This window comes from Sciurus carolinensis, chromosome 9, assembly GCF_902686445.1.
Source record: "Sciurus carolinensis chromosome 9, mSciCar1.2, whole genome shotgun sequence".
In the NCBI taxonomy this organism is placed as follows: domain Eukaryota; kingdom Metazoa; phylum Chordata; class Mammalia; order Rodentia; family Sciuridae; genus Sciurus; species Sciurus carolinensis.
Genome location: NC_062221.1, coordinates 103,844,072 through 103,866,747, shown reverse-complemented (window position 1 = coordinate 103,866,747; position 22,676 = coordinate 103,844,072). Strand labels below are relative to the sequence as shown.

Sequence of the window (22,676 nt, the reverse complement as noted above, 5' to 3'; positions counted from 1 at the left end):
ACAAAATTGCAAATATTCCAATTAACCAGATAAAGACAATTTGCAAGGAAATAATACCAGATTGCATTTCTTCCAGCATTGAAGAAAATTTTCATTTCTTCAAATTTTTGTGTATACTTGGTATGGAATTTTCTTATTCTTTTAAATCTTTGAGAAAATAAAAATGAAAAATTCATGCGATTTAGTATGTTTTTCCCTGATTACACGCAAAGTTAAGTGTTCACATATATTTTAGTACATAATAATAAAATTCATGTGTGCATTTTTTACTGTTATGGCAATATGTTCAACTTTCCTTATTGATTTACAAGAGTTTATTAGATTTTGCATAATCTTTTGGCAAATGTGTGTGTGGGTCTATGTTTGCTGTCTATCCACTTTCATCCATAGTAGATGTTGCATTTTCATATTGTAATCTTTGATAATCAATAGTTATATTGATATTTATTTATCTTTCAGGAAAAGGAAAGATTACCCAGTCACATACAAATATTTTCCTATATTTCCTAATAAATTCTTTAAATTTCTGCCATCATTGTTGGCCAGTTAGAACAAGAAATAATAAACAAAAAACAGTGTCTGTTACATTTGTGATGAGAGAAAACAAGAGTAGAGGATGTATAGATTAACCGACAACAAGAGAAAGAATCACAGATATGGCCCATTTGTCAATGTTTAGAAGTACATGTTTTATGGTCTTACACAAATAAATAAAACTTAATCATGGGTGTGTTTTGGTAAATAACTTGTTCATCCGTGTTTTATGAGGTTGGGCTATGATGTAGTAAAATCTATCAAATGAATAATAGCACAGGAAAGAATTGATTTTTTCTGCAGGTTCACATTGTTAAAAGCTGTTTATTTGAGTGGTCCCTATTTTGTTTTTCTGGTACAGAGAGAGAGAGTGTGTATTTTTTTTTTTAATTACTTAGAACATTGACTTTTTTTTTTTTTAATCTAAGAATACCCTTGAAGTAATACATTGCTATTTTGCAGGTGTTTTCCATGTTTTGGATAGAATTTTTTTTTTATTAACTAGACTCCTCAAGACTGTATAATCTAAACATTTTTTCTCATTTTTGATTTAAAATTGGATATGTTACTCTAAAAAATTTTCTACTGGGGCTAATACACAATAATTATTTTATGTCATTAATAAACATTTTGAGAGCAAAAAGTCCTAATTTTAGTAATTATTACATTAAAATAAATAGTATATATAAAGGACAAAGGTCTTTATGAAAAATTCTAGTATGGAGTAGAATATGGAGTAAGATTATTTTGTGGGGCTGTGGTTGAAAGATCCTTCCCTGGTCTTTACCAGGCTGCACAGAATCCACAAATATATCAGAAGCTATTTCATTCTTAGAAATTAGTTCAAGATATCTAATTTAGAAGTCATTTTTTACGGTGGTGACTTTGAGGGATATTTCTTTAGTCTATAAACTCTCCATAACTGGCCAATGTTGTCCAGGCTTAGAAAAGAGAATGAAACATGTCTAAGTGAGGAAGGAGAGGAGGACCCATCTACGTTACAGCGGCAGAGCAACTGAGTAAGCTATGAAATGCAAAATCAAGACAGTAGCGTGAGGGCTCTGAGTGTCCATTCCTAAACCATCAGGCTGTCTGAAGACCTAGGTTCTTGGTTCACTCAAGGTTCTTGAAGACTCACTCCAGTCAGAAAGAGGGCATCTTTCAGACCTTGGTTGTGCTTCTGACTGGCAGTGTGTTTGTGGCAGCACACTGAAATCTTTCAGTATTCTCCCCTGTCAACTAGAGTGAATGCTCACACAGGGAGATTAAGTAAAGCAACTTGAACACACTTTTGCATGATAAAAATTGCTGAAGAGTACTGTTACTAAAGAGTAAGGTTGAGAAAGATGGTGAGGGAGGAGGGGTGTTGTCAGATTTATCATATTCATGCTGCAATGAAAAAAAAAATCTCCTTGTTTCCCACAAGACATAGCACAACAAAGTCCAGCACAACATGCTTCCTTATTTGCTTGCAATATGAGGAAGGAAATTTTTTCCAAAGGTGGAATTAAAAAAAATATTCTCCTTCAGTATGTTTATATCTTTCTCATTCATTTTTCTGTAACTTTACCTGTACTCTACAATCACAGGCAGGTCACAGGTCCTGGTTAAATTCTGGGTTCCTAAAGCAATCTCTTTGATTAAAAAGTCTGGGACGGTTGTAGATTAGTCAGGGCTAGATATGGTAGATAGAATGGAATCAGTCACCTGGAATGCATGGGGAAGTTAAAGCAGCAAAGAGGGAGAGAACACAGGCCAGCCTACAGACCAGGCACGCCACATGGAATTTACTGTAGGTCTTTGGCAAAGTGACATTTCTTCCCCTAAGATATTCATTTGGTTCTGATGCCATATTATAATTAACTGTTCTATTTTATGTGATATTTTGCTGCAACTCTTTCTTTAAAGGAATAATACAGAAAAATAAACTAATAAAACTAGTATAAATAAAATACAAAGGTAATACATTTCTTTAATTCTATTTAAATGATCTACTTTGTGCTATTTAGAAATATAATCCTATTACAAATGAGCAGAGTTATGTGTGTTTTATTTAGCTAAATTTGGGATTCATTTTATTCTCAAGTGGTAAATGTATGTTGTTTCAAATATTTGTCCTTTTTTTCTCCTGATAATGGCAAGTAAACAACTGAATGCTTAAATAATAAATTCATCCTTAATCTTTTGAAGGAAGATCTCTCAAAAAAGAAAGTTGATAGTATGGTCCTATATTTTATGCAGCTTCATAGATTAAGTATAAAAAATCAAATTCAATATTTTAATATTATGTAGATTAGCTAACTGTTATTTTGAAATACATATGATACTGCAGCTATTTTCCCAAATAATTCAAAATTTGTGACATGTCATTCAAAATGGTTAATTTTACTTTTTGATTGTTGATTAGTTATGGTTACATTTGGGACACAGAAATTTAAAGATAGAAACTTAGATATAGGATCCAAGTTACAGAAGTTTCGGAACCAGGCTCTTTGATTTTGTTTTATGAAACCCTATGATTCTCACCTGGTTTGCTGGACAACTAATGGTTCTACGTGAGATAACCCTGCATAAAAACCTGAAGAATGCTTTTGGTTTCTTTATACAACTCTTAAGCTTTCAAACTACGGTTTTAAATGTTTTAAAAATCATGTTATAGGAAAGGAGTACATATGTATATGTGTGAATGTAGTTATACATGTACATATGGACACATGTATTTTATATGTATATGATGTCCTTCTGAGATAAGATTATGCCTTATTATTTTTTTTTTTAAAGAAAACCAAGGGAAGCTGTGTAATGCCTAGGGTAACCTCTGATTATGGGAAATAACATTTGCCAGGGTGATTGATGGTTTATCTAGTCTCACCTTACCATAGCCGGGAAATTCTGGACAATTAAGGAGGAAAAAGGAGAACCATCTATCAAATTGGATTTGAAAACCACCCCACCTCCACCATTAAAAAGAAAAAAAAATCATATTCATCCATCTGTGTCCCTTTTATAAAGGCATCAAGTACTGTGATTTTTTTCCTCCTCTGCATACCAGAAAGACTTTAGTGTAAGTTGTCTTGAAAAAAAAAAGTTATTTTAATGGAAGCACTTAACCTAGATCCACTGGGGGAGTTAAGCAAATGGAATTTCTGATGTCCTCCCTCCCGGAACCTGAGCACTGACAGGTTTCCTAGAATATTAGAGTACTTCCTGGGTGTTGTTTAAAACAAAGTCTGTACATTGATGTTTTTGTTTAAAGATAAGTTTTGCAATGCCTTCTAGGTATAATACATCATCTAAGTACATTTCTATGGTGCCATATTGTAATTGAATCTATTGATTATTCAGCAATAATTCTAGAAGGTCCACTTTGTTCCCACTACTTTGCTTAGTGAAATACTCTTCATTCAGAGCGTGTAGCAGGGGATACCGGAAATATCACCGTACTAATAATGTCATGAAGTCACTAGTGTAAGTAGCATGCGAAGTGGCAGTCAGCATTGGGTGATCAAATAAAGGTTTTCACATTTAGAGGAGGTTAATATTTTTAAAAACAGAGAAATCTCAGACCTTGGGGTTGTAAGACATTTAGGAAGTAATGAGTATGGCTATTGATAGTGAGCTACTCTCATGAATTTGATATAAGATGTTCCCCCAAAAGCTCATGTATTAATGCAAGAATGTTCAGAAGTGAAAGATTAGGCTCTGAGAACTGTTAGCCTAATCAGTAGATAAATCCATTTGGTGGATTAATAATTTGAATGGATTACTGGGTCCTAACTGTAGACAGGTAGGGTGTGACTGGAGGAAGTAGTTCATTGGGGGCATACTCTTGGGGATTATATTTTGTCTCCACCTTCTCCCTGACTCTCTCCCTTTCTGATTCCTGACTTCCATAAGCTGAGCAACTTTTCTCTGCGGGACCTTCTGCTATGATGTTCTGCCTTACCTGGGCCCAGAGCAATGGGGTCAGCTGGACATAGATCAAACCTCTGTAACTGAAAGAAAATAATTTTTTCTTCTTTAAATTATTCATATCAGGTATTTCAGGCACAATGATGAAAAGCTAAGTGCTATCTAGTTCACTCTATCCTTTTTTCTATGTTTATTCTATGGATTACATTTTTTCATATTCTATGTTCAATAATCTATATAAAATTTATATTTTCTATTCTAAACCTAGTCTCAATTTTTCCAGATCTGTACACCATCTTTGCCCCTGAAGTCTTTCTTATGGCAGGGATTTTATAGTCACTAAAGATATCTTCTATATTTTCTGATTTTCCTTAATAACATTTTTCCAGTAAAATATTTTCCTTCTGTCTCTTCATGATTTTATGCACTATAAAAATGCTAGGTCCTATGTAATGTATGTGCACTCAAATGGAAAAACAAAAGGTTGCCTTCAGAATTTCAAGGCCAAGCATGCAGCACTGACTATTCATTTGATATTTGCAAAGTACTTTGACAATAAATGCATTTCATGTTATTTCTACTCTTCCTATTTAATGATTTTTCTGAAGAGAATTGTGAATAAAAGGGCAAGTAAATGTTAAAAATGTATGCATACTTTACAGGTTTTTGTAGAGGAAAAGAATGAGTCAGCATCTTAACTTCATGAAGCCACATTTGGCACAGTGAGACAAATCCATGAATATATTTATAAGAAGAAACAAAAGGATGATATGAAAAGTTTTACAATGAAAAATGGACTCTAATGTTTGAGTTATACATTTGCTCATCAGATAATATTTATGTAACATGTTTGCCATGTAAGACTTCATGATATACTTTGAAAATTCAAAAGAAAATGTATAAATGTACCTCTCCCCCTAGGAAGGAATCATTTCTCCCAGATGGGTTCTTCACTTCCATTTCAAAAAGGCATAGTTTCTAGATGTTGACTTTCTTTTTTCCAATGTATTTAAAGACAATCACAGATTTTGGTATTTTTGATATCACTATAAGCATCCATTATTTCAGACTGACCAAAATTTTCTGAGAACTGTATTGCAGTCTAAGACTCTTTCTACTCAATTCTTCCTTCTTCTAGTTTTGAAAGGTCATACTTGTATATAATCCAAAGAGACTTTCTGCCTACTCCTGCTCTTATACTTCATGCTTCACAGGCATTTTCTCCAACAGATCTCTCATAGGTTTATTTGTGTTTTGGTTCCTGCTTCTTATACACCCTAAACTGACCTAATGTTCATCCTAAAACATGAACCCACCTAAAATTTTTTTCAAGTATATAAGAAACAAATCATCTCTGCTACTGGCTGCCCTTGCTTTTTAAAGTCTAAAACTTCCTCAAGTCTTACCCATTTAAAATGAAATTTAAAATAAAGACACAAAAATGTTTTAAAATTAAAATGCAGAAGGATTAAAATAAATAAGAAATGAAGGAGAGTAGTTGGTCATTAAGTCTTGTGAAAAGAGTACATAGAAATTTTTAAAAAGTAAAAATAATTAGTTCCAAAGGAGATAAAATAAAGATGAAGATTTTTAAAGTGAAAGAGGTTACAGATGTGTAGGGATAATGAGAAAAGATTTTTAGGTGGAAACAGAATTTAACTCAAGTTTTATAGGAATGGGGGCACTGAGCAAGGTAGAAGATCTTTCATGTAAAAGCAGAACCTGGAGCCAGCCTCATGTGTAAACAGCATGCTTAAAGGGCAGTGAATAGTCCAAACTTGACAAGCCAGATGATGCAAACACAAATTAAACTAGAATGTACACTATAGTCTTTGTCTTGATGAAGGAATTAAAATTCCCTTGGTCTCAGGATCCACTATGTCCTTAGTTCAGCAGAGAAACATAACCATCTTGCATCCTTAAAAATAGATCAGTTATTTATCTGCTTATTTATTCTTTGTCTGAGAATGTGATCTGCCCAGACCTTTTAAAATCCACACATGCAGCAGGGAGGGAGATGATAATCTCTCCCTCGCCATTTGGATTAGCTGAATCAATACTGATGATCAAAACGCTGAAGAGGTCATGTCCAGATCCCTCTCAAATCGAACTCTATGAAAGAATTCCCTCTACAATGAATTCGAGAAAAGAAATATCAGTCTCTGTACACCTGCAAATGACAGAAAAGCTATTACAAGCTGCCCATCACATTTTGGAAAGGTGTTCACATTGGGAAAAGAGAAAATTGGAGTTGCAAAGGAAAAAAAAAAGCTACTAAATTGTTGGTAGAACAGAAATAATATTTCTGCAAAAACAACTTAAGAAAGATAAAAAAATAGAGATCCCAGCACTTTGGTACTACATTTCTAAATAGTTGGCATGATTGAGGGGAAGAAACTAGGTGGACATGCCTTGTGAAATCCTATCTCAACCGATTAAGCAATGATCTTCTGAGAGGATAGATCTCAATAGCCACAGTATGAAAGAGGAGATCAGAGAATTCCCTTTCCTCTCATGCAAATGTTCCCACTCCTGGTATACCTGAAATAATTTTCCTAATAGACACTGACTTGAAGCCTTTCTATCAACTCAGCAGCAATACTGTGACCCAGGCTATGGAAACTAGCAGTTATTATCAATTTTTGATTCAATTTAGTTTTTAATTTATTATCACTTTTAATTTAATATTGAGACAAAAACTACCAATATCTCAGTTTGTCTTCTTGGGTCTATGAAATAAATTTGATTTGTCTTCTACATATAGTTTTTAAATATTTCAACAGTCACTATTAATCCTGGAAGTCTTTTTATCTGTAGGCAGAATGTATGTCTTCCTATTTCTATTAACATTTCCACTGAAGAACTTCCATTTATAATTAGATTTTTCAAGCAGCTTTCTAAAGTTAAAACAACTTTCCAGATAAATTCTAGTGAATTCTGTGTAAAGTGAAATTATTTTTCTGGATATAAGAATTCTTCGTACATTTTGTGGGTACCTTGAAGATGCAATGATGCTTAAATGAACTTAGTCACTTCTAATCTCATACTACTTTAAACAAAATACAGATTACTGTTCAGCCAACTTCTCCTTACCTGCAGTCATATGCTTAATATTTTTCTTATCCACATGGCATCCTTCTTATTTATCCTTATTAGCTATCATCATTTTAAATTTTGGCTCATCCTTGCAGCTCCCTGAGAACTATCTGGACAATGATTGTATGCTCCATTTAGCACATTGGAAACAAATAAGGTTTGAGTAACTTGCAAAGCTAATTTCACAATTTCAGGAAAGTGGTATGCAAGATGAGTTGAAGTAGAGAAATTATGGAGGCAAGAGTAAATTAGGTGAAGTGCAAGACTGAGATGGTCATGTTATGAAACACCAGGTCAGAATGGTAAAGCTGCAGAGATATTTTTTTAAATTAATGATTTACCAAATCCATGGAATAAGGAAAAGAGATAAGTCAGAAAATGACTCTTTCAATATGAGTTTGGATGTTTAGAACCAGATAGTAAATTTGGCAGGTTTAATAATGAGGCCCAAAGGGAAAGGTGATTGGGGAGAAGAATGATGATTTTGACTTAGATATGTTAATTCTGCAGTGATAGTGGCATCAACAATTAGAAATTCCCATAGTGCATATGAATAATGGGAGAAGACTGTTCTGAATCACAGAACAGAGGTGAATGCTAAAAGTAGATATTTGATAGTCATCTATGCAGAAATGATCACTGAAACTCTGAGAAGGGCTCAGAATTTACTAAGAGCCATAAATTATCATAAAATTATAAGCTCAGAGGTGCCAGAAGTTGTATACCAGCCTAGGGAAAAAATTCTTAAGGAGACTCTATGGAAATGCATAGAAGAGTTAACATACTAGCAAAAGATTAATTGGTTCAGAACAGAAAATATTGAACTTGTCTTTCAAGTGTTCCTGTTAATGGAGTCCTCTGATATTAATTTTAAAGATCCAAGATAAATTGTAACCCCTTTTATTTCTTAAATCTCCATTAAGTTATTTTTAAAGAGGATGACATTTTGCCCTTACCTATTACTAGAACATTTTATTATTTTCAAACCGTTATCTTTAAGAGGTTAAATATCTAACTATGCTCTTTAAATTTGGCATTAATTTTAAAAGTTACTCTTAAGATACACAGTACAAATTGTGATGTCTAATTATAGCTAAACTATGATATTAGTTAAAAATTTTAATCCAGTCTCAGCTTTACTTTTTTTTTTTAAAACATTTAATCCTTTTACTCAATGTGAAATCTAGATAAAGTCCACCAGACTGATTTTATTCGACCATGCCTTATTTTATAACCAGTCTACAATTTTTTATTCTCTTCTTTGGACTTCATTTGTCATGATTTACATATGTACTAGATCATTATTTATAAGTTATTCACTGTGTTAGAGAGAAGTTTTGAGAAAAGAGTTTGTACTATTATTACTCAATTCATTTTTGTCATTCATTTTCTGCTTTGCAGGTGCTCTGTATATGTAAATGTTGAATTATAAAAATATGACTTTCATGCAAAGACAAAAATATAATCTCTAGTTATCTGTTTACATATACTGATCATCACAAAACTTTTTTTCCTGTAGTTTTCTCCTACGAGATAGTAACATTCAAAATATGATGCTGTATTTTGAAAATTCAGAAAAAGATATAGTTGCATGTGATTATTTTTTATAATGTCATCTCATTGCTGGAAAACAGAAACAACCAAAATAAAAAAGAATGTATAATAAGGGATATATCTATGACTTCAGAAATTCATGAAATATTGATTGCTTTTTAAATATTGATAAATGATTACTTCTAACACATCTAATTTTCAATAGATTAATAACAGATTTAAATAAAATTAAAGAGCATATTATAACTCAAAATTGGTAAGTTCCTTGCTGCAATCTCATGAAGAAGAAGATGATACTCACATTAAAATATACTACAGATGGTATTCAAAAATTCAGTTTTATGTACCAAAGTTCATAGCAACATTGCTTATAGGAACCATAGTACCCAAATATCAATCAATACATAGGATGTGGTACATACACAAAAAGGAACATTATTCAACCATGATACGACATTAATGAACCTTGAAAACCTTATGGTAAATGAAATTAACTAAATACAAAAGGACATAAGTTGTATGATTCACTTAGAAGTATAGAGAGTGGACAAATTCATAGAGGCAATATAGAATAGAGGAAATCAGGGCTGGAGAAAGGAGTGTAGGCTAGTTATTTCTTATTGGATACAGAGATTTCATTGGGATGATGAAAAACATTCTAGAAATGGATTTTTAGACAACAGTGTGAAGGCACCAATGCCACTGACCTTTACACTTAAAAATTGTTAACATGGTAATTCTATGTCATGTATATTTTATAACTATCTTAAAAACAAACAAAATCTCTGTTTTCAATACCTACACTACAGATACTAGTAGCTACTGATAGCCCCTTGTTCTTCAAAATGAGAAATTTAAAGGGCATGAACTCTACCCACAACCCCTTTTCTGAATCAGGGACAAGACTCAGGTAGTATGTTCTGCACAGTGATTCCACTTTCCAGAGCAGCCCTGGCTTCTCTAACACTTCTTTGTTGTGTTACCTGCCCAGATTTTTTACTTTGAACTCCATTTTGACTTAATCTAATTGCATTGTGTCTCTGTCAACTCAGACTAAGGAATCCTGAATAAGATCCCCTCTGCTCACTTGCCACCTACCCCTATAATAACTGAATTCTTTGCTTTTGGACACGGGTTATAGACCCCTGTTTCCTTTTTAAATAAATCAATGGATTATAAACAACAATAACAAAAATGTTATCCCTTTGAGCCTTGCCTCACCACTAAGCTTGCTCAGAGTTTCTATGGACCACATCCACAAGGGGATCTGTAGTCTGAGTCTGAGAATCCTTCAGGATCCTTGGACTAGTTCTAGTATTTCTCTCAAAGGTAAAGGTACTGGGTTTGAGTGGCTTATGGCAGAATCCCAGAGAACAGAAAAGGAACCTTTAAACCTCAGTATGCAAAAGAGATGCTAGGAGACTAAGACATGGCTGAAAGAAATAACTGGTGGCAATGTTTAGCTGAAAAAATGATGGCTCCCTCTATAGAGTCACAATACGGTAGGTGACGTGGGTTAGAGACTGTCCCGGGGAAACTTGGTAGACACATGCTGAACATGAGGGGGACCTCACATCAGTAGCATAGGAAAGTTGTTGCCATCTAGGAACATGGAAATTGAATGAAGACATTCTGGGTACACAGAAAGTTTATGAAATTTTAAGGATTTCCCAATTCCAAATGATTTCTCCTGAACTCTTACAAATGAAACCCAGACTTTAAATTAATATCTCAGGAGTTCCTCAGTCATCTTCTCTCTCTGCCTACAAGGACCAAAGACAGGAGAGGGGGATCCTTCAGGGAATGAGATCTCTTTGACTACCTGGTACTCCCACCCTCAAGGAGAATTATGCAGTGAGGCCTCAGGGATCCAGGTTTCCATACAGGTTCTCTGAGCAGCCATAGTCATAGGACATCATTAGCCACTGTCCTCTCTCTTTAAAAGTAAATTTTTATTATCTTTTTAGTTTTGACTATTATTTAGTAGATGCTTCAGTTGCTTTTATTGTAGTTGTTAGAGGTATATACCTAAGATCATATTTTCATATATAGATTCAATATTATTCTTAATGAATATATTACAACTGTATCAGATCCTTTATGATTAGTATAAACAGTATATTTTAATTCTAATGAAAGATCCATTGTAACTTAAATCTTCATCAAAGTCTGATATAGACACAAAGTAATAAAAATCATTTCTATATAAAACAACAAAGAAAAAACTACATGGGATTAAACCAACACCAAAAAAAAACAAACAAACAAACAAAAAAAAACCACCTATTTTATCCTTATATTCTACATGGCAAAAAATGTATTTTGCCAAATTAAAGGAGGTAGGTTTGTAAAAATAAAAATAGCTGAGAGCTCATGTTCTACTTATATTTATTCTTGTTTAACATAACTACACTAGTATTTAAAAGGAAATTCAATAGGTTTGTTCATATATCATTTCTTGTCAACTCCTTTATAGATTTTCATCTTAACTTAGTTTTTTTGCTTTTTTTTTTTTTTTTACTGTGTATAGGGCATGGTTCTCCATATTTTATTTTTTGTAGGTCACAAAAGAATATTTTTCTCAATAAAATCTTGAAGCACCTAATATAAAAAAAATCTATCAACTTGTTATTAAACGGATGAACTAGGGGGACTGACCAAAGCAGTGAAACAGAATGTCAGAACAAATTGTGACTTTGCAGTGTGAGCCTGGGAGCTCACCAGAGGTCCTCCTCAAGACCAATTCATCTTAAAATGCACACAGTCTTTGAAGTAATACCTTGCCATGCTGAGGCCTGTACTCGGAGCTCTGATCAAAAACTGTAAATCTTTTTGTCACCATGAATTTCATGAAGCAATCAATCTCAATCCCTCAGGACAAGAACTTTGGGAAAAAAAATTGTGTTTCACCCATCCTGAAGGACTAGTAAATCATTTTCAAATTGATATCTTGTCTGATGTTAATATAGATATAGATATAGATGTAGATATAGAGTCTATCTATTTTGAAAATGTAATGAATAATTTAATGATCTGCTAGGAACCATATTTGCAGCATCATTATTACCTGATGGTAAAAATACAAGAAAGACGAGAATGAAACTGTTCTTTTAAAGATGTTTGGCATGTTCTGGTACTTACTCTGTGTGTGATTTTCAGAGGTACTTAGTTTAAAGAAAAGATGAATGAATTCCTGAATTCCTTTAAATATTTTATTTTTCTGTATATTCTAGGAACTACTAGATATCAACTGCTAGAATTGTTTTTATATGAATTAAATGGCACTGAATTTCTTACATCTTAAATATGCAGGGTGCTTTTTTTTTTTTTTTTTTTTTTTCTGTATGTGAAAGAGTAGAATCCAGTGGAAAGTGCATTTAACCAAATTCTTCAGTGGGCTCTTCACATGGTGATTCTCATATGATCTTTGTCAAGGTCATTTCATGTAGTTTAGCTTATTCACAATTCATCTATAGTTAATGCTATGTACCAGCATTTTTGTGTACTCTTTCTGTAAAGTTTTTATGAAAAAACAAACAGTAATGCTGCCCTCTGAGTCAGTAAGAATCTCTTCTTAAATGCAGTTTGCTTTTAACGTAATACTGATATGAAACATCTTGCTTTTGATAATTACCTGATTTGGACTACTAGCACAACACACTTTCTTGAAGTATTTTTATCAATGCAATCAGCTCAGGTATTGTTAGATGGTCAAATACATATACTTCTGTTCATTCCTATGACTATGTACATTTTTTAAATATCATCAGACTTGGCTTTTAGATTTCCAACTTTTAGAGGATATTAAATAAAGCAAAGCATTTCTCTCATATCCTTATCTCTCACAGCTTTCAGATCTGTCATATGTGTCTAGCTGAAGAGTGATGAGGACAATGACTGTGTTGATATGACACATTAAAAATGGATTGCATTGAAAAATCAATAGATATTGTGCTTGTTGTCAGATTCTGTAACTGATTTACATATTGTGTGCAAACTGATCAAAACTGGCCTGCACCAGCTGAGATTAAAAAAAAAACATAGAACAGCATGGTATTGCGCAGGAAGGGGGAATCAAATCAATAAACTCAGTCATGTTATATGGGTAATATTTATTTTATATGTGAATACATGGCATCCTTATTTAAATGTAGATATAAGTAACCAAACCTCAAATTATATGCTGCACTTTTGCTGTTGTCCTAGTTTTAATCTCTTTTATTTTGCTTGTAATCTTGAAAGTGCCTTGGAATTTTAGAATTTGGAAAGCATGAAAAATTCATCTTGGAAATCACATACGCCATCATCTGGCCACCTGTCCTTTTCCTCCCTCTGTTCAGAATAACACTCTTCTCTTTGTGAGATGTCTTTCCTTTATATTCCATACCATCTTTTTTTTTCCCCTTGAGACTTATGACAATTTTAATGGTTATTTACAGATTTATATGTTGAAAATATGTGGGAACATTTTATTTTCCTCATAAGAAGCAATCAATTAGGAAAACACAATTGGATATTTTTAATAAACTCAGAATCTGGAAAACAGTAAAGGAGAGTAGTAGGAAAAACATTTTTCTGTGTATGCTGGAAAATATATACAATAATTATGGGAAGTAAATATTTTTATTGAGTATTTCCCTGCATCCAACTCTATAAATTTTAAGAAAAATCATACTTCAAGGTAAACCTAAATGAAGGTAACCTTTCAAATATATTCTGCAGTGTAACTGGTTAGACATTTCTAAAATATAAAACCAATGATAAATTAGAAAACATCTATATAAAGTGATGATTTATGATGGCTTTTTCTTCTTGTCATACAGAGATCCTAGTGATGTCATCCTTATACGTGTACAAAAATTTCTATCATGAATAAAACTTGTTTCCTTATTTTTAAGAAAGTTTTAACTAAATTTTAGCTCTTTTAAAATTGTTAATGCCAACATCAAAGTAGGTGAAAATGCTTTTGAAAATATATTTTGAGGTGATTAAATTAGTTTAGCATTTTAGATAGCCTTTCTTATTTTCAAGTTGATTTTTGTACATGATAAGTGTGTCAGATGTAGTGAATCTGACATGACAAATTATCAGAAAGGAGTGGTTTTTCAGAAGTAGCTGTTAGATAAATCATTTACAATTGTCAACATCTCCAGCAGTAAAAAACATAATACTGAAGAACTTGAGAAACAAGTTAGCTATTTGGGGTAAATGTTTCACTTGTTCCCTCTGAAAACCTATCATGAAATATGATCCATTTAGAAAATTCTTAACTGTTATTTACTCAAGATTTCTTCCTTTATTCTACAAGAGCTTTGATGGTTTGACCTAGTATTATTGATTGATAATAATACAAATATCAATTTCAGTTATTACCCTGTTCCTAACACTACACTAAGAGGTTTGTATCATTATCTCATTTTATCCCTATTTATAGCTATTATCCTCATACTGCAGCAGGAAATTGAGAGCCAGAGATTTAAACCAACCATCCATTCTGCCCCTTTGTGATAGAAGGACCAGTTGAATTCCAGTTACTCAAACTTCAATTCTTTAATCTCTCATGATACTGCTTCTCTGACTTAAATTCCATAGCAAATTCAAGGATCTTTATTTGTGCTCAATACTGACCTGACCCAAAAGTAATTATGAAACTAAGATTCTTGTGGAAATTTAAAATATTTTATTCTGATCTGAAAAGCATCTACATTTTCAAATAAATGGCATTCTATGCTGTCCTCTAACATATGAAACACTGCATAATATATGAGGTATTATATATACACAGACATTATATCTTTTACAAATAATGTATTTATTAATTGACAATAATCACTTGCAACTTTTTAAAAGTACTTGATCTTTAGCAACAATTTCCTATTTCACAAAATTTATCGTTTTATTACTGAATTTATTTAATTTTAACTTGTTTAGATTACATCTTCTCAATTACCCCATGAAGTGACTTCACAAAGAATTTTATTATTGACTTTGGTTTGGAGAAGAGATAATATCAGGAACTTCTGTTTGAATAATAATTACTAAATATCTGAAATTTTTACTAAAAAGGTGTTATCATTTTTGTATGAATCATATCCATTTAAAAATATTTCTTTAAAATTAAAGAGTTGTTTCTATACAAGAAATTTAGGTCTTCTATAAAGGATCACTACTTAATACAGAATATGTGGTTTTTAAATCTTAACTTTGATAAGTCTAATTTTTAGCTATAATGATAATGCTCATGGTGCTTCTGTACCATATATTTAGTCTCCTAATGGAGTTTCCTCCATGTCTAAGAATGAAACTGATCTTTTCCAAATCCAGTTCTCCAATTTCCCCTTTTCTAGTAATGAGACTGCTCTACAAATGCAGACATCATCCTTGGAACATCTTTGCTCTTCACTTTCCATCACAAAGAATGACAATTTCAATTTCCCCTTCTGAATGTTACTCATTTCTTTCTTCTCTCTGCTTTACAATCATTTCCTTGTCACTGATCGGCATGTGTCTTTTCCTGGTATGTCTAGGCCACTTTTTGTCATCCTTTAATTTATTCTGCACAGAGAAGGTATTATTTTTTAATTAAAAATAAAATCTGATTGCATCATATGCCTTGTTTAACTATTCAATAGCATTGGTTTAAAAGTGTAGACCCAAGTTAGTGTGATTCTTTCTCGATTCCTGTACTATTTGGTCCCTTCCTTCAGCTCCTTCTCCATTCTGAGTCATTTTCCACATCATTGCCCATCATCCTCTGCAAACTCTGACTGCACTTCAAATTTTTATAGACAATACATTCTTTTTCCTCAGATCCTTTATATATCTTCTTTTTTGAATAAGTCATCTCCTCACCTACTCAGTTTTAGAAATTAAGCCAAGCACTATTTCCTTAAAACTATTCTTTTTCTCTTTCACAGGCTATGACTTGATGACTCTTTGGTCAAAAAGGAAGTCATTGCACATGATATATAGAGTTTCCAGAAAGAAACAGTCACTACTGTCCCCTCTTCCACAAATTTAAATACATATAGGATTAATGAGTAATAATTTTGTGAGAGATTAAGACACTAGGATTGAAACGTGAAGTGTGAAATAGAAATACTAAAGTATAGGTTGCATGAAAAGATTGATATTTGGTCAATTTAGGGTAAGGATAAATAGTTTGAGAGTACTTTCTTCCAGAAGGAAGGGACAGCACCATATTCTCAAGAGAGTAGAATTATTCAGTGTAGTAAATGCAGCTATATGTGACCTTACACATGAAAGAATGTACTCAAACGTAAGTGTTCAATATAATGATATAATGCAGAGGAGTTTGAATGTAATATCCATACAGGTGACATTGAAAGTCACTCTAATATAGTTCTAGAATAGATGGCAAAATTAGTTTTTTCAAATTCAGCATGCCTTTCACACAGACCAGTGTTTCTATAACTTGAATTTGATATGTTTTGAATTTTAACAAAACACAGGGGGAAGCTAAAATCCTTGAAAATATAATTCCTCCCACACAAACTATAGACATCTCCTCTTTATTTTATGCCACCCAACCAGAGATAGATTGCCAAAAATTTCCAGTCTTAGAGATATACACATTTAAGAGATGTCTAAGTAATATTTATGTTCCTTAACTGAGCAGCACATTGGGGTAGGAGACTCCCAGCAGAAGATGGGAACTTTTTTGTCTTCTAAGGGCATGTTTTTCATTTTTACTTCTTCCCCATATATGAAGCACAAGGATATTGGAAAAATCATTGAGTAAAGAATATTTTCCAAATATATGTTACCACTTTCTTATTTGGAGAATTTTTTAAAAAATAAAATTAATAATCTTCCAACGAAAATTAAAAATAAGCAACACAAAATATTAGCTAAAAATCAACTTCTCATTTTTTTCCTTATAAACTAATAGACAACTCACATGTTAAACTAAAGACCTGCATTATAGCCTGAAAGTTTGAAAATTCTATAGAAGTCCTTTTTAACTTACAAATATTTCACATCATTCCTGGTAAGCATCCCCAAAACTCTTTATCATCTTATAGAAAAAAGGATATAAATACTGTTGTAAGTTTATATTTAGGAAAATGGGGACCATAAAATAGGAATTTTCCAGAACTTAAATTATAGTCAACCCCATGTTCAATCCTTGGTATAAAATGAAGTAATGTTTTAGCTGCACCTTGATAAATTTCAGGGTTGAGAAGAAGTTTGTAGGTGGTTAAGTTTAGAAATGGTATTATAGAGATACCAGAGGTAAAGACCTATATTGCTCAAGTGCCGCAAGTACTATACCAAGAAGTTTGCACTTTGAATTGAAAGTGATAATGAATTACCCAGAGAGTTAAGTGGAAGAGTGATATGATCCAATATGAATCATACAGGGCTTATTTAGAAAGTATGGTAGAGAAGAGTATTAGAGGGAAAAGAGAAAAGAGGCAGGGAGACATGTTGGTCGATTGCTATCTTACCTAGATTGCAGATTTAAAAGGGTACAGTGAAGACACTAAAATGGAATAAAGACATATTTGGAAAATGGAATTGCTTGAACTATGTTATTAGATGTGAAAGATGCAAATGTCAAAAGAAAAATGGTCCCCAGGTATTTTTTTTCACAAGGCAAATATGTGTCATTAAAAAATATTACAATCAAGACTGGACAATAGATTTGAGAGAAGAAATGTGTAGCTATTGACGTTCTGTTTCCTGAACAGATTTATATCAAAATTCTGCCTTAGTGACATCTCCTGAGTATTCTGCAGTTCTTCTTTTTCTCCTTCCAGCCTGATGACTCCTTCTTCTTGTATCCTCCCTCGTTTAATCATCACTGTTTGATATGTAAAGAGAGAAAGGCAAAAAAGAAACACATGGTACCAACTTGGATCCAGCAGTTAAAAAAAGCAGAACAGAGCTATTCCAATTTATTTTCTCATTTCAAACCCCAGTTAAAATAATTAAGTACATAAGTGTGTGCATTCATATGCATACCACCCCTAAGGCACATCATATCCCATGATTTGTGAATTTTAATTCTCACTGCATGACTTTTAAAGAATGTTTATTTATGTTTATGCCAGAGTCTTGCAAAACTAGTGTTCTTTTAGCATTAGGGAAACTTTTAGGTAAATGTGCTCTTGAGCATTTTACCCAATTTCAGCTCATTTCCATTTTACGCCTATCTCTTCTTTTTCATTTTTGCATATTATTATATGCTAATTTTCTCCTACAGCTGAATCCAAACATATTTGCCATTTTTGTGCAATTTATATATGTACTACTATTACACCTCTTCTGAAATTTTATATTTTCTACTTTAATGATTTTTTTAATGGACTTGGCTTTAGTGTAGAAAGAATTGGATAAAGCACCCAATTAAAATTATTTGAAGTCTGAGTGTTACAAAACAGTTAAAAAGAGTTAGTTCATTTGTGAGTAGGATAGTTTAAGTAATAGCAAAGTTATAGTCTGAAAAGTGTTATTCAGAGTGAAGAAAGAAATGTTTCAGAGATACTGAAGTACATCATAAATTAAAACTCTTTTTAGAAGATAGTGGTGAAAAAATAAGCATACTGTACTTAAAAAATAGTCTAAATTAACTAGAATATCAGAGGCAGAACCAAAAGAAGGAACAGCCTGAAATTACAGTTCTAGGGATCTAAGTGAAAACTGGGGATATAGTCTACTTTTTATGGCAGACAAAATTGGGTAGGCCAATATAGCCTGATCAACAGCAGTCTCATGCAAATGATGCAAGGTGTCCATTTGCAATATGAAGGACAAGTATTTGTGCAGTACAGTGACAAGGACACCCCAAAGTACAATAATGCATTCTGACTTTGAAAATATGTTACTGGAGGTTATATATAGTTCGACATGGTAGGAATAAGACATGCTGCTGTCAACTGATCTTTTGTGTGATGACTGATTGAGTGAAAAAGTAATATGAATCAGAAAAGAGGTTACCCTAGGGGTCTTATTAGAGTACATAAAAGTTAGGAAGCTAGGGAAAGATGAATTTGCACTGAGCTGCAATAGAATTCATGAAAATGACCAAACATCCCAGCAAACCTTGTGCACATTATCTGCTGGGTTAGATGTTCTTAGAAACCTCAATGTTTAGAACTTTTATAGTATTGATGACTTTTATAGTATTTTTTATAATGAAAAATAAAAAAAATATATTTTAGCACGATAATGTTTGATTAACAATAGACCCATTTAAATTAGTGGGATATTTTTACTGAGAATGTGATCACTTAATTATGGAGTAGGATAAAAATAACTATGGTAAAAATTGATAAATTTCTCTACTGAATAATAATGCAATTATAAGTTAGGTCAAACCTAAATTTTTATTTTTGATAAATATCTAACAACTGGCTCTCTAGGAGGAAAAGTCTCTGTTTTATAGTATTTCCTGACTTCTATAGTTAAAATACACAGGCCATGGCTGATGGCAACCTAACAAACTAAGCTCACTGATGGCCAAGATGAGAAGTAATGTACACAATAGACTTTCATAAATCTATAAGGATCCAGATCTGGTACACCAAATTTAGACTAAAAGCATCATTTCAAAAAAAGTCAGATCAAAATTTACTATAAGAGGTTAAAAATTAGGGAATTTAGAATAAGGGTAATGTTATTAGAAATGTGATTTCTATATATACAAAAAGATGGGGCAATTTACTTAACACCTATTGGTTCTCAATTTCCTTACTTTAAAAATTATAGGTTATAGTGCATAACAAATTATTAGTATGTAGTAATTTACCTTTTGAAATGTGTTCTCATTGTTATGGTTTGGATGTGAGGTGTCCTCCAAAAGCTCACATGTGAGAAAATGCAAGAAGGTTCACAGGAGAAATGATTGGGTTATAAGAGTCTTAACCCAATCAGTGAATTAATCCCCTGATAGGGATTAACTGAGTGGTAACTGAAGTAGTAAGATGTGGCTGGAGGAAGTGTGAATTGGGATGTGGCTCATGGGTATATATTTGTATCTGGCCAGTGGAGGCTCTCTCTCTCTCTCTCTCTCATCTCTCTCTCTGCTTCCTGATCACCTTGTGATCTGCTTCCTGCTGCCACACTCTTCCACCATGATGTTCTGCCTCACTTGGAGCCCTGAGGACTGGAGTCAGCCTTCTATGGATTAGGACCTCTGAAACTATGAGCTCTCAAATAAACTTTTCCTTCCCTACAAATTGTGCTAGTCAGGTCTTTAAGTCACAGCAGCCAAAAAGCTGACTAAAACACTCATTATTATAATTCTAAACCCTAAATTAGTTATATTGCCAATTAAATGAATATTAATGATATACAGTAGCTGAACTATAAAATTTTAGAACTGCAGAGCTTTGGGGGATAGAAGTTAAAGGCAATAAGGTGAATACTCTTAATGCCATGCAACCAGTTTATATTGAGACCACAACTGAGGTGTCCTAGCTGCTAATCTAGTTCAATGTTCTCTCCATCAAGCTCTTGCACTACCAATTACATCGAAAAATCATAGTTAAATCTACCAGATACAATCTCTAATAAAAGAATAAGTGGAACCCTAATGAAGATTAGAAAAATTCTTTACTGCAAAATTAATGTCCTATTGAAAATAAAGCAAAAAAGAATAATTCACTATTAAGAAAATAGGATTAATAGAATATAAGAAACTTCCTTAAGGTAACATAGTACAGCAAGTTAGCAAAATGCATTATACCATATGTTTTAGTCAGCTTTTTTACTGTTGTGACTATAGGACCCAACCAGAACAATTGCAGAGAAGGAAAAGTTTATTTGAGGCCTCATGGTTTCAGAGGTCTTAGTCCATACATAGAAGGTTGACTTCAGTCCTCAGAGCTCCAGGTGAGGCAGAACATCATGGTGGAAGTGTGTGGTAGGGGGAAGCAGCTCACAAGGTGATCAGGAAGCAGAGAGAGAGAGAGCCTCCACTGGCCAGTTACAAATATATACCTCTAAGTCACATCACAATTCACACTTCCTCCAGCCACATCTTACTACTTCAGTTACCATTCAGTTAATCCCTATGAGGGGATTAATTCACTGATTGGGTTAAGACTTTATAACCCAATCGTTTCTCTTGTGAACCTTCTTCATTGTCTCACATGTGAACTTCTCAAGGATACCACATGTAAACCATAACACTATGATTATGCAGAATTTAAGAAAATGTAGGGCTGGGGTTGTAGCTCAGTGGTAGTGCGCTTGCCTACTATGTGTGAGGCACTGGGTTCAATCCTCAGCAGCACATAAAAATAAATAAATAAAACAAAGGTATTGTGTCCATCTACAACTAAGAAAAAAAGAAAAAAAAGAAAAAAAAGAAAATGTAGTCATGGACTTTAGGACAGCTATGTGTTTCCTTTGCTAAATGCTGATTTTTTTAAAAAAATTGCTAAAGCTATTTCAAGAAGAAGTTTGAAGTTTTCTGAATGAGTAAAAAACTCATCACTTATTAGAAATAAGTCTTCAGTGTATAACTACTTTAGATAGGCAGCATTCAGAAGCTACTGTATTTTCTTGTGTTTGTACATATGATTAAGGTTAAGAAAAGTACATTTGTAAGCAAATAAATGGGATAAAAATAGTAAAATCAATGGTAGAAATGTTTCTATCATGCATAAATGTTAGTATAGAAACACAATTCTGTGTTTCATAGCTTCATGTGCTGGCAAGGAGACTGGCTACTTTGATAAATTAATTTATTTGTGATGTTAATGCATGAATGCTAAGAGCCGATCATACCACGTCCTCTAAGGCATATTTTCTGTCTATTCTAATTCCCCAACTAATTAGTACCAGGGCAAAATGGTCTTCAACAAAACCAAAGATTCCCACAAGAGTCAATAACTAAGCAAAGTTAAACTGCAAAAATCTATGGAAATCTTTCATAAGGAATAAAATTATATCTGATGCTATAATGTTGATGCCCATGGGTGGGGCTTGGTCCCCAGCTTGTGGCATTGTTGGAATGTGGTAGAACCTTCAGGAGGTGGGGCCTAGTGAAAGGAAGTTAGGCCATTAAGTGTGCCATCTTGAAGGAGACCTTGTTATCCTAAATCCTTACTCTTTCTATTTGCTTTCTGGTTGCCATAAGATGATCAGACCACCTACCATGCACTCCTGACATGATATATTGTACCACATGGGCCCAAAACTTCTGAAACCATGAGACAAAATAAACTCTTCTCTCCCCCCTTGTCCCACCATGGGTGAGGGAAAGGGTTTCCATAGGAAATACACACACATACACACACAAACACACACATTTTAAGGCCATGGCTCTCAATTAACATAAGAATAACCAAGTGTTGGGCTGACTGTGAAATAAAAGCTGTTAAAATTATCAGAAATAACAACAGAAGACAGAATTATCTTAAAGGCAGGGGCATGACTGATTGAGTCATCCCTAAGAGTCTGGCTCTAACAAAGGAAGGAGCCTCCACTTAGATATTTATAGTAGTATAGATCAAAAGGGGACTGGTAAGAGCTTCTTCAATGAAGAGCAGGATTGGGGGTGGAAGTTAAGAAGTCATTTGGCTCTAGCAGGTCATTCCCACATCCAG

At 33.1% G+C, this 22,676-nt stretch overlaps 1 protein-coding gene across 3 annotated transcripts in view; it reads left to right on the top strand.

Annotated features, from left to right (window-relative positions):
- Window positions 1-22,676, top strand: part of Cadm2 (cell adhesion molecule 2) — a 1,011,411-nt gene that overhangs the window by 395,800 nt on the left and 592,935 nt on the right. The gene's annotated exons all lie outside the window — the stretch shown is intronic.